Source organism: Bufo gargarizans, chromosome 3, assembly GCF_014858855.1.
Source record: "Bufo gargarizans isolate SCDJY-AF-19 chromosome 3, ASM1485885v1, whole genome shotgun sequence".
NCBI lineage: Eukaryota > Metazoa > Chordata > Amphibia > Anura > Bufonidae > Bufo > Bufo gargarizans.
The window spans coordinates 120,270,230-120,280,990 of NC_058082.1; positions in this window are offsets into that span (position 1 = coordinate 120,270,230).

The window sequence follows — 10,761 nt, forward strand, 5'->3', positions numbered from 1 at the left end:
CTAAGACTGAGTTCACACTTCAGTTATTTGGTCAGTTATTTCCATCAGTTTTTGTGAGCTAAAACCAGTAGTGAAACCTACTCAGAGATAAGGTATAATGGAAAGATCTGCTCCTGTTCTGTGTTTTTGACACACACCTGGTTTTGGCTCACAATAACTGATGGAAATAACTGACCAAATAACTGAGTGTGAACTCAGCCTAACATGTGTCACCAGGGTTTTCTTGATAAAAGCAAAACGAACAAATACCAGTTCATGGCTTGTGTCTTGCATTACAGTTCTATTGAGGTAGCTACAATACCAAACACTACCTGTGGACAAGTGTGTCACTGTTCTTGGAGGAAAGAAGCCATGTTTCCCAAATCTTTAAAATTTACTCATCTGAAGCTACTTTCACACTAGCGTTTCTATTTTCCGGTATTGAGATCCGTCATAGGGTCTCAATACCGGAAAAAAACGCTTCCGTTTTGTCCCCATTCATTGTCAATGGGGACAAAACGTAACTGAGCAGAACTGAATGCTCCAAAATGCATTCCATTCCATTAGCATGCTCCTGTTTTCTCTCCATCATGATGGAAATCACTGACCAAAACACTGACGTGTGAATGAGGTATTAGGAGGCACCCTAGAAGAACTTGATCTTGGCAAGGAATGGGCTACTCTGTCAGCTTGAAAACAAGGTGATTCCTACAGCAGCCCAAATGTATTGCATGGTCCAACAGGTGCCTAGCATGCCACAGTCCTCTTCATTCACTGGAGAAATGTCCTTCTGCTAACATACAGTACAGACCAAAAGTTTGAAATGGTCTTCCAACAGTCTTGAAGGAGTTCCCAGAGATGCTTAGCACTTGTTGGCCCTTTTGCCTTTACTCTGCGGTCCAGCTCACCCCAAACCATCTCGATTGGGTTCAGGTCCGGTGACTGTGGAGGCCAGGTCATCTGGCGCAGCACCCCTTCACTCTCCTTCATGGTCAAATAGCCCTTACTTTCAAAGTTTTCCCAATTTTTCGGACTGACTGACCTTCATTTCTTAAAGTAATGATGACCACTCGTTTTTCTTTACTTAGAATTTGTATTATGGCAAGAAAAAAGCAGCTAACAGTCTATTCAGTAGGACTATCAGCTGTGTATCCACCTGACTTCTCCTCAACGCAACTGATGGTCCCAACCCCATTTATAAGGCAAGAAATCCCACTTATTAAACCTGACAGGGCACACCTGTGAAGTGAAAACCATTTCAGGTGACTACCTCTTGAAGCTCATCAAGAGAATGCCAAGAGTGTGCAAAGCAGTAATCAAAGCAAAAGGTGGCTACTTTGAAGAACCTAGAATATGACATATTTTCAGTTGTTTCACACTTTTTTGTTATGTATATAATTCCACATGTGTTAATTCATAGTTTTGATGCCTTCAGTGTGAATCTACAATTTTCATAGTCATGAAAATAAAGAAAACTCTTTGAATGAGAAGGTGTGTCCAAACTTTTGGTCTGTACTGTACATAAACACACATTTATCAGCAGCTGGGTTACCCTTGACAATGTTAGATCTGCTTGTGACTTACCACTTGGTCCCCCTTGTGTAGCAACAACACAATACAATGCCTAGGCTTTCTAAGCTAACAGAAGGTAAAAATAAGACCATTAGTATTAATGTCCTCAGAGGCAGTCCATATGAGCATAGAAGTAACTAACTATCTGGCTAACAATATTATTTTACCAAAGTCCATTTAAAAGTGCATCATGGGTCACATTGCGGTACCCAAAATACAGTCTGGACAATGGGCTAAAGTACTTGAACATTGCTAAAATTTTAAAACATTAGTGCATAAATTGTGTAAATACAGAAAGCAAATAATTTCACATTAGAGACCGCAAAGAGCTCAGGTATACCTTTGAGTCTATTCTTTGGATGCTGGCTTGTTAAGTGCACCAAACTGGAACAAATAATGCAAGAGTCATTTGTAATCCACATGAGGTATGATATCAAATAGCTGCAATTTTAATGAGGACCCTTTTTGCAAAGACGGTTCCCACTCAACCTAAGAAGGGGGAAAAAAGGTCTCGAGTGCAACTTGGAGGTATTTTGCCAATGGGGGAGTCCTGACAAACCATGTCTATCTGAGTGAGGACCGAACAGGGCAACAAAAACAGAAAATGGGCCAACAGGCTCTCACCTGTCAGATTCAGTCCATGTAGTGGTTCCAGTAGTCCAAAAGATGGTTTTCTCACAGCATAAGGTCTCTTACAGGAGGGGCTGGAAGTCTTCCTCCTGGTCCCATATTTGAAGGTGCAAAAGTCTTTCTTTAAGCGGCGCAAAATCCTCATCGCTGTCACTCGTAGCTCTGGTGCTCTCTGCAGCTGTAACTCAAGCAGAAACTTCATCTGTGATCTCCTGGTGGCCTTCTTTGGCAGAACTTGGAACTGCAGGATCCCCTTTCTCTGGAGGATCCTCTCTAAGCCTTGGTCTTTTCCTGGTAGGTGACAGATTCTCCAGACAACAGTAAAGCATGGACCCTTGGTCTTTCATAGCAAGGAGCTCTGCATTCAGGGGTGGTTCCGGAGTGCATGGAGCAGTTTCAGTGAACTTCTCATTGGTGGATAGGACACTTTCAGTGGTTAGAGGATCTGGTAGTATCATACCATGTGTGCTGTCTTAAGCAGGTGGATGAGAGGAAGTCTTGGCATTTTTGTAGAGTTCATGCAATTCCCTTTCTCTGCGCTCTTTTTCCGCCACAATTTCTTTATATGCTTTTTATGCGTTTTCTTCTTTCTGATAAGTCACCTTCTCCACTAAGAATCCTCTCAAGATTTTTCCTTTCTTCCTCTTTCTTTATCAAGTCCTGTAATGCACTCCCCCTGTGGGCCTTCCATCAGGCTAGGTCATTCTGCCATGTGGTATCCTTCTCTTTGAGTAGATCACTGACATACTGCAGATGTTCTTGGTGGGCGTCTCCTAAATAACGTGGGAGCCAAGGTGCCAAAAAGTACTTTGGCATAGTAAGAGGCATGTATGCAAGTAGGTGCTATCTTTGCTGTCAGACATGGCTTCTGATACCCTGTACCATACTAGAGGGGTCAGTGTAAGCTGAAATGTGCTTTAAGTGCATGTTGCTATGGGTAACAGCAGCAGAATTGGTGTGTGGATCCTTTAAGAGTCTCTGCAACTGAGCAATTTTGGGGAGTATGATGCTGTGGCAGGCAGATAATGGCCCCAAACAGTCTTTAGCAAGTTTATTTTCCCTAGCAGTACTTACTCAGACTTCTGGACATTGCTTCTCAGGATCCAGGGATGAAGGAACTGCCTTTTCCAGTTTCCAAAATGGCTGATGCTTCTACTTCCTGTAAAGGGAGGTTTCTCTGTCCTCCTGGGAACTTGTACTGAGCACTTTAGTTCCTTCTGCTGCAAAAATGTTTCCTCTGTGGAGGCGCACTGTTTTGTTCCCTCCTCTCTGCTGGGTGGATGTCTTCCTCTCAACACACGATGCCCAAATCCAAGATGGCCGAATTAACCCCTGTTTTGGCACAGTGCTGCAACTGATGCAGATTTACACACTCCAGCAGTAAGTAAGTGCAATAAAGTCTATTTTTCCAGGGGTTTAGCAATTACTGTAGGCCTATAGTAACAATAAGGCAAAAAGTACATCCTGTTCGTGATGCAACTTGCAACAGGCGCCTCCCCCCAGGGTCCTTTGTATCGCGTCCCAGGTTTGGTAGGAATGTTGAGTGGTGTAGTGTGGCCTAAATGTCTCTTCATGTGTCACTGGGCTCCTACCTGGATACTGCTGGACCCCAGGCTTTGGCTGCAAAGCAATAAATAGGGGGAATAATTGAGAGATTGGAATGATTGTTTTTTACTATGTTTGTGAGTTGTCTAGTTTATCTTTAACATATTTAATCACACTTAGAAAATATTTTTATCACTTAGCCTGCATAAACCTATTTATTCTCAAATCTTTGAATTCACATTGAGTTAATAAATATGCTGATATTGTTGATATGGTGATATATAGAGAGAAAAGTATTGATCCCAGCCACTCCAGATGGACCCAGGGTATATATAAGAAAACCCAGGAAAGCGAAAATCTGTGGGCAGACATTGAATTGGGTAATCTGTACTAAAATGCTAAGAGCGGGGCTTCTAGATAGTAGATTCATAAGTGAGGTTTTGGACAGTTAGTATAATCTGTGCTAAAATCCCCAGGCTTTGGACAGTTGATTTGGATTGAAGTCAGTAGAAAGGAGCAGAGTTCTGCTGAGTTTACAGAAATCATTAGTAACAGTCTGTAAGAATTTGAGTAGTGAGAGCTTGCATATTGTAGGTATCAGAGCTCAATGATCACTATGTACTGAGAAATTCTAATAAGTCTATAACAGTGCATTGACAGATAATAAAAAATATATGGCACTAGCAAGAGAAAAGCACCCATTCGTCTAGAATGTGAAGCCTTTGTTACTCCAATGCTGTGTATCCAAGTATGAAAGATTTGCAGCATTAGAGACTACTTTAAAATAGTAACTATAAGTAAAAATATATGTAGTCAAATGACAGTAACTGTGATACGTGTTGAAGATAAGGGTCGGCACTGCTTTGTGATGGTTGTGGTGCACGTGTCAATAGGTCGACATCCGTGATAAAATTATTCGAGCCGATATAGGCACCATTAAATCAAATCTGCGACAAACCACACTGACCACCCCACGTCAGGGCACATTCCCATGCCTGAACTGTAATAACTGCTCCAGCGTTATTAAAGGCGCCTACCTCACACATCCTCATTCCGGTGAACAGATCCCAATTAAGGGCATGTTCACATGTGACAGCAAATATGTCATATACATCCTCAAATGTCCCTGTGGTTTGCTCTATGTGGGTGAAACCTCCATGTGCATCAAAGATAGATTAAGCAAACACAAATCCACCATTCGTACCGAGAATCTATTGCTTCCTTTACCGCACCATTTTCATGAGAAAAGACATGCAATATGCCAACTGCGATTTCAAGTGATCGAAAATGTACCATTACCCCGCTGCGGTGGCGATAGGAATAAAATGCTCTTAAAGAGAGAGGCATACTGGATCCACCGATTACAAACGGTGGAACCAAGAGGCCTCAACAGGGATTACAATATTTCTGGCTTTATATAATGCTTGATCATGTTTGCACAATATGCATAATGCTTATACTTTGATTTATGTTTGATTTTCAGCGGACTTGAATTTTTCCACCGCTTTACATTGACTCCCATGGTCTATGGTATACACACAACTGAACCTGTATCGGCCTCCATGTGGGAGGAGCCTTACATCTCATGACGTCAGTTCCTTTACATATTTGTATGTATATAAGACACAATGATAGGAGTGTATTGTATGGTCTGATGAAAGCACTATCTATGTGCTGAAACGCGTCACTATGTATTTATAAGTGACTGAATAAACCACAGCAGCGAAAATTCTACTTGCGAGTGCCGGTCCTCTTCTTTACACAGTAACTGTGATACATCTGGGACTGTTTGTTAATTAACAGAAAATAAACATTGTTACCTAGTGTGCCAATAAGTGCATGGTTAGCACTAAGAACATGAAGAGGTTGAAAGAAATATCTTTGTTAAAGTAGTTCTGGTTTCAGAACCATCAGGGACTGTTGAAGCTATATGATATATCATGGACAAGACTGAAAAGACAGATTGGTGAGACTTTGAGTGGTGTATGTATGAAGTTTAAGGGTTAAAGAGAAATGTGTATAGAATGGTTACTCTTTCCCTTTAAGAACAGGTCCCTTTAACCAGGGGGGTTGATATGTTTGGAATGGCTAGTTTGATTATGCTTTGTTTAACAACATAGATAAGGTTATGGCTACTGTATTCTTTGGCTAATGACTATAGAGGGGAGGGGAAGGAGTGAAATAGCAGAGTGAGACAAAGACTCTGTTGAAAATTTAATGAGGCTGACTTGAAATACAGATACTTTTTTTTCCTTCCCACTATTCAAAGCTGTTTTTCCACTATTGAATTTGCTGTCGTATTTCTAATCAAAGAATGTGTGTTGGTATGTGTTTTGAGAGTTTTAAAGGATCTGTTAAAGACAGTGTTGTGTGGTGTTGTATTGCTATATGCGAGTATTTGTGTGTTTTAGTACTGTTTTTGATGTTACAATTGTGTTAGATAACTCTCTTGCCGGAATAAACATAAGAAGACTTTGATATTAAGGCTGTATTACACAGGCAGATTGAGAAAGTGATTGTTGGGAGGGAAGCATTCTGTCCTGGCAATTGCTTGCTAGCTAGCAGAGGAGACCGCTGTTATTACATGCAGAGATCTCCTACACAGCATGGGGAAGAGCAATCGCTATGCCATCGCTCGCCCCCATGCTGTCTAGTGCTTTCGGCAGCAGATCGTAATCGGACAACACGATCTGCTGCCGAAAGAGTGCTTAAAAATCATAATTGCCCGATGAACAAGTATTTGTCCTTTATCGGGCAATTGGCGGCGGTATTACAATGCAAGATGACCACTAATGAGCATTCATACAAACGCTCGAGTCGTTAGCGATCATCTGCTGAAAAATCGGCAGGTGTAATACAGCCTTTACTTGCCCGCAATTGATCTAATTAGTAAATGTTTCTTTGCACCATGATAGGATAGTTTTCTGTGTGTGTATGTGTCTCAGGAGAAGCTGGGTGGATGAATGCTTCAGAGATAAGAGGCACAGAGAGCTGCTGAGTGTGTGATGCTGCTTTCAAAAGAATGTGATTGACCAGACATAGGCATGGTTGTGACTATGAGTAGTTGTTTGTGAATGTGTGACATTGTAACCAAAAGAATTTGATGGATGTTCAACTGACTGGACAAAAGAAAAATGTTGCAAATTTGTGTATGAAGTTTGTAGTCAAATGAGAATGTGAATGCTTGATAGCAAGGAGCTGAGTGTGCGGAGTAAAGTATTATGTGTAATACTATATACAGGTGAAACTCAAAAAATTTGAATATTGTGCAAAAGTCCATTTATTTCAGTAATGCAAATTTAAAGGAATTGCATTAATGCAGCTTAAAATTAGAATATTGTGAAAAGGTTAAATATTCTAGGCTCAAAGTGTCACACTCCAGTCAGCTAATTAATCCATATCCCCTGAGCAAAGGGGACCTCAAAATTGAGACTTTGGGGTTTCATAAGCGGTAAGCCATAATCATCTAAATTATAACAAATAAAGACTTGAAATACCTCGCTTTGCATGTAATGAGTCTCATATGTTAGTTTCACCTTTTAAGTTGCATTACTGAAATAAATAAACTTTGCACGATATTCTAATTTTTTGAGTTTCACCTGTATGTACACATATATCATCTATCCAACGCGCCTTGGTCATTATTTATTATGGGAGATTCTTGTTTTTTATTGGAGCCCATTTTTTTTGTTGAGTTCACAGAAACTCAGGTATGTTAATATGATGGAAATGTTTCCTATGATGAGTTGGAAGGGCTTATTATGTGTTATCTATATTGTCAGATTTGTCCGTCTCCATCTGTAATCGGCAGTGCCTTTCTCTTTATGGACATCGAGGACTGAGAAAAAGAAGCCTTGGTCTCATGCCAGATCTAGAAAAAGTCCCTGGACGAGGCATCTGTAGCTGACACATCAGTGGATAGCTCATAAGGTTCAGACACCCGAGGATGTTGACCATAAGCAATAAAGAAAGGAGACTTGTCAGTAGATTGTTAGTGGAGTGATTGTTATGGCAGAATTCATGGGAGCAGAGATATCCAGTTATCTTGCTTGGCGGAAACAAAGAAACGTAGATAGTTCTCAAGAACCTGGTTAATTCTTTCTACCTGCCCGTTAGTCTGTGGATAATATGCAGAGGAAAAAATGCTATTTAACTTCTAACAACTTAGGGTACTTTCACACTTGCGTTGTGAAGATCCGGCAGGCAGTTCCGTCGCCAGAACTGCCTGCCGGATCCGGAAATCTGTGTGCATTTGTAGACTAATCCGGATGCGGATCCGTCTAACAAATGCATTAAAACACAGGATCCGTCTCTCCGGTGTCATCTGGAAAAACGGATCCGGTATTATTTTTTTTTTTCATTTTTAAAGGTCTGTGTTAAAGGGGAATATTAATTACCAATATTTATGCAAATATTGATAATTAATATTCATAAATAGGCGTGAATCGTCTAGTGATGACTCCGCCTATTTATGCCTAAATCATAAAATATAAATATAGATATCTATATAGGTTAACTATGTTAACTAGCTAACTACCTCTGTTACCTATACACTCCACTGAACTACACTACGGCTATTACAGCTACAAAAGACTACACACTGTGCTTAAATAAAAGGTATTTATTAACACACTATACATCTATACGTAACAGTCTAATATTTGCTTATAATTATATATATATCTATATAAATGGAATAGATATATATATATTTATAGCAGAACACAGCAATAGAAGTAAACACATTATAACAACACACTAATACGGTTCTAACAAACACAGTCCCAAATCCTCCACAGAATCTAACTACAATTACAATTGTGGCCGCGGCCACGGTCAGTGAGGTGACAGGAGTATACAAAAAAGAAAAAATGTAGCAGCACTACAAAAAATGGTGATTTCCTTACTGTGGTGGTGCTCGCCGTGTCAGAAGCCAGTCCTATGCCTCTCCAAATCCAGGTAAAGTTGAAGGTGACAGGAGGGGGTCCTAACGGTGGCTGGTGTGTGCCTGGAGCCACTGGACGTGGGCCTGCCTAAAAGAGGGCCAACCCTAGGGAGAGTGGAAGAAGGGGTGGGAGCAAGGGGGGGAAAAATACGGAGGAGCGAACGCGGCAATGGGGGTAGTGAGCAGGGGGTTTAAGAAGGGGACCTGGCCCCTCCCACAATTACAGGCTGCATGCAGCCTTAACTATTTGTGGCCGCGGCCACGGTCAGTGAGGTGACAGGAGGGGGTCCTAACGGTGGCTGGTGTGTGCCTGGAGCCACTGGACGTGGGCCTGCCTAAAAGAGGGCCAAAAGACACAGGGTAGGGAAGGTGCTGTTTAATGCGTGAGCAACAGATTACAAAACCAAGGAACGGAATACCTGGCGGGTTTCAGTCAGCGGATCCGGAATGTACCGGGAAAAACAGGCAGATCTCCACCTACCCATGTGGCGAATGACGTGCGGAGGTGTCCCGTGCTTGGAGGCTGCGGAGGCCGCCCCAATGCGGAAGGAATGACCCGATATGGTTTTGGGGTCCACCCCTAACCCAGCGACCAGGGAACGGATGTATGAGACAAACTGTGGCGTGGATAGGGGTTTCCCTTGGCACGGGAGCAACGGAGCCTCTGGATTCGGAGAAGGCGTGGAATCAAGGAGACCTTGGAGTACCACCACAGGGCACCAGGCGTTTTCGGATTTGAAGAAGCGGATCTGTATGGGAGGACCGGTTTGCGACGTCTTGGTGGATGGAAGACTTAACACCAGATGGTCCTGCTTCCAGGACAGCTGTTTTCTCTTCAGGAAGGCCGACTTCTGGGAAGAGACTGAGAATTCTCCTGGGCGCAGGAATCCGTAAAAGCTCAGGTACATCGCGGCCTTGATGACCAGGCTAACGGAAGGGCCAAAAGGGTAGCCATCTAGGGATGTGGAAAGTTGCCTGAAAAGTTCGCCGGAGACTGGCCGACGGGAAGGACTTGAATCCTTGCTGCTTTTTTCAATACCCCTGAGAGTGGCCTTGACGGCTTGGGAAGCGAAAGCTGTGCGAACTTCGGGATTCTGTAGAACCAAGAAATGTTGAGCCCCGGCCAGATACAAACGGATGGTGCTGGGTGCCAGCTTGAGATTGACATGGCAATGGGCCATGAAAGCCATGATGTATGACACGAAGGCTGTATCTTGCTGCGGATGATCTCTGGAAAATTTTTGGAACAGGTTCCAACCTGTGTTATAATTCCGGGCCGTGTTGACCGAGAGGGACCGGTGCATGAGGTCCTTGGCGGTAGCCAGCAGGGACCTCAATCCAACATCAGGTCGTAGAAACCGGGAATCCGGGCCCCGGTCTGGTCTGCTTCGGGACACACCTGAAAGAAGGTTTGAAAGTTGAACCTGGACAAGGCATCGGCCGCCGTGTTGCTGGCACCTGGGATATGGGCACAAGTAAAATGGAAATTATTGACCATGGCCAGCCAGACTAGCTTACGCAACAAGGACATGACCCTGGCGGATTTGGCTCGGCCTTTGGAAATGATATCCACCAGGTCCTGACTGTCGGTGATGAACATTACGCTGGCATTGGCCCAGAGATGGCCCCAGACAGATGCGGCTGCCACGATAGGGTAACATTCCAGAAATGGGGATGACCTGAGGGACTGCGGGTCAGCACTGACCTGAGGAGGCCATGGCCCAGCCAACCACCAGGATCCGCAGATGGCCGCGAAACCCTGGGACGCCGCGGCATCAGAGAACACCCTGGCGGATGACTGGGACCACGGGGACACAAACAGGCTGACCCCGTTCCAGGTGGAGAGAAAGCTGTCCCACATGCGCAAATCTGCCATGGCAGCTCTGTCCAGGTGAATGATGCTGCTGGGTTCGGAGGCCGTCGGAAGGAGTGAGAGCAGGCGGGAGATGAAGGCCCTGCCCTGGGGCATCACCCTCAAGGCAAAGTTCAGCCGGCCCAGGATGGACTGGAGCTCGACCTTGGTTACCTGGGACGAGATGATGGCCCCTGCCACGACTTCCCGGATCTGGGACAGCTTTGCCTCTGGAAGC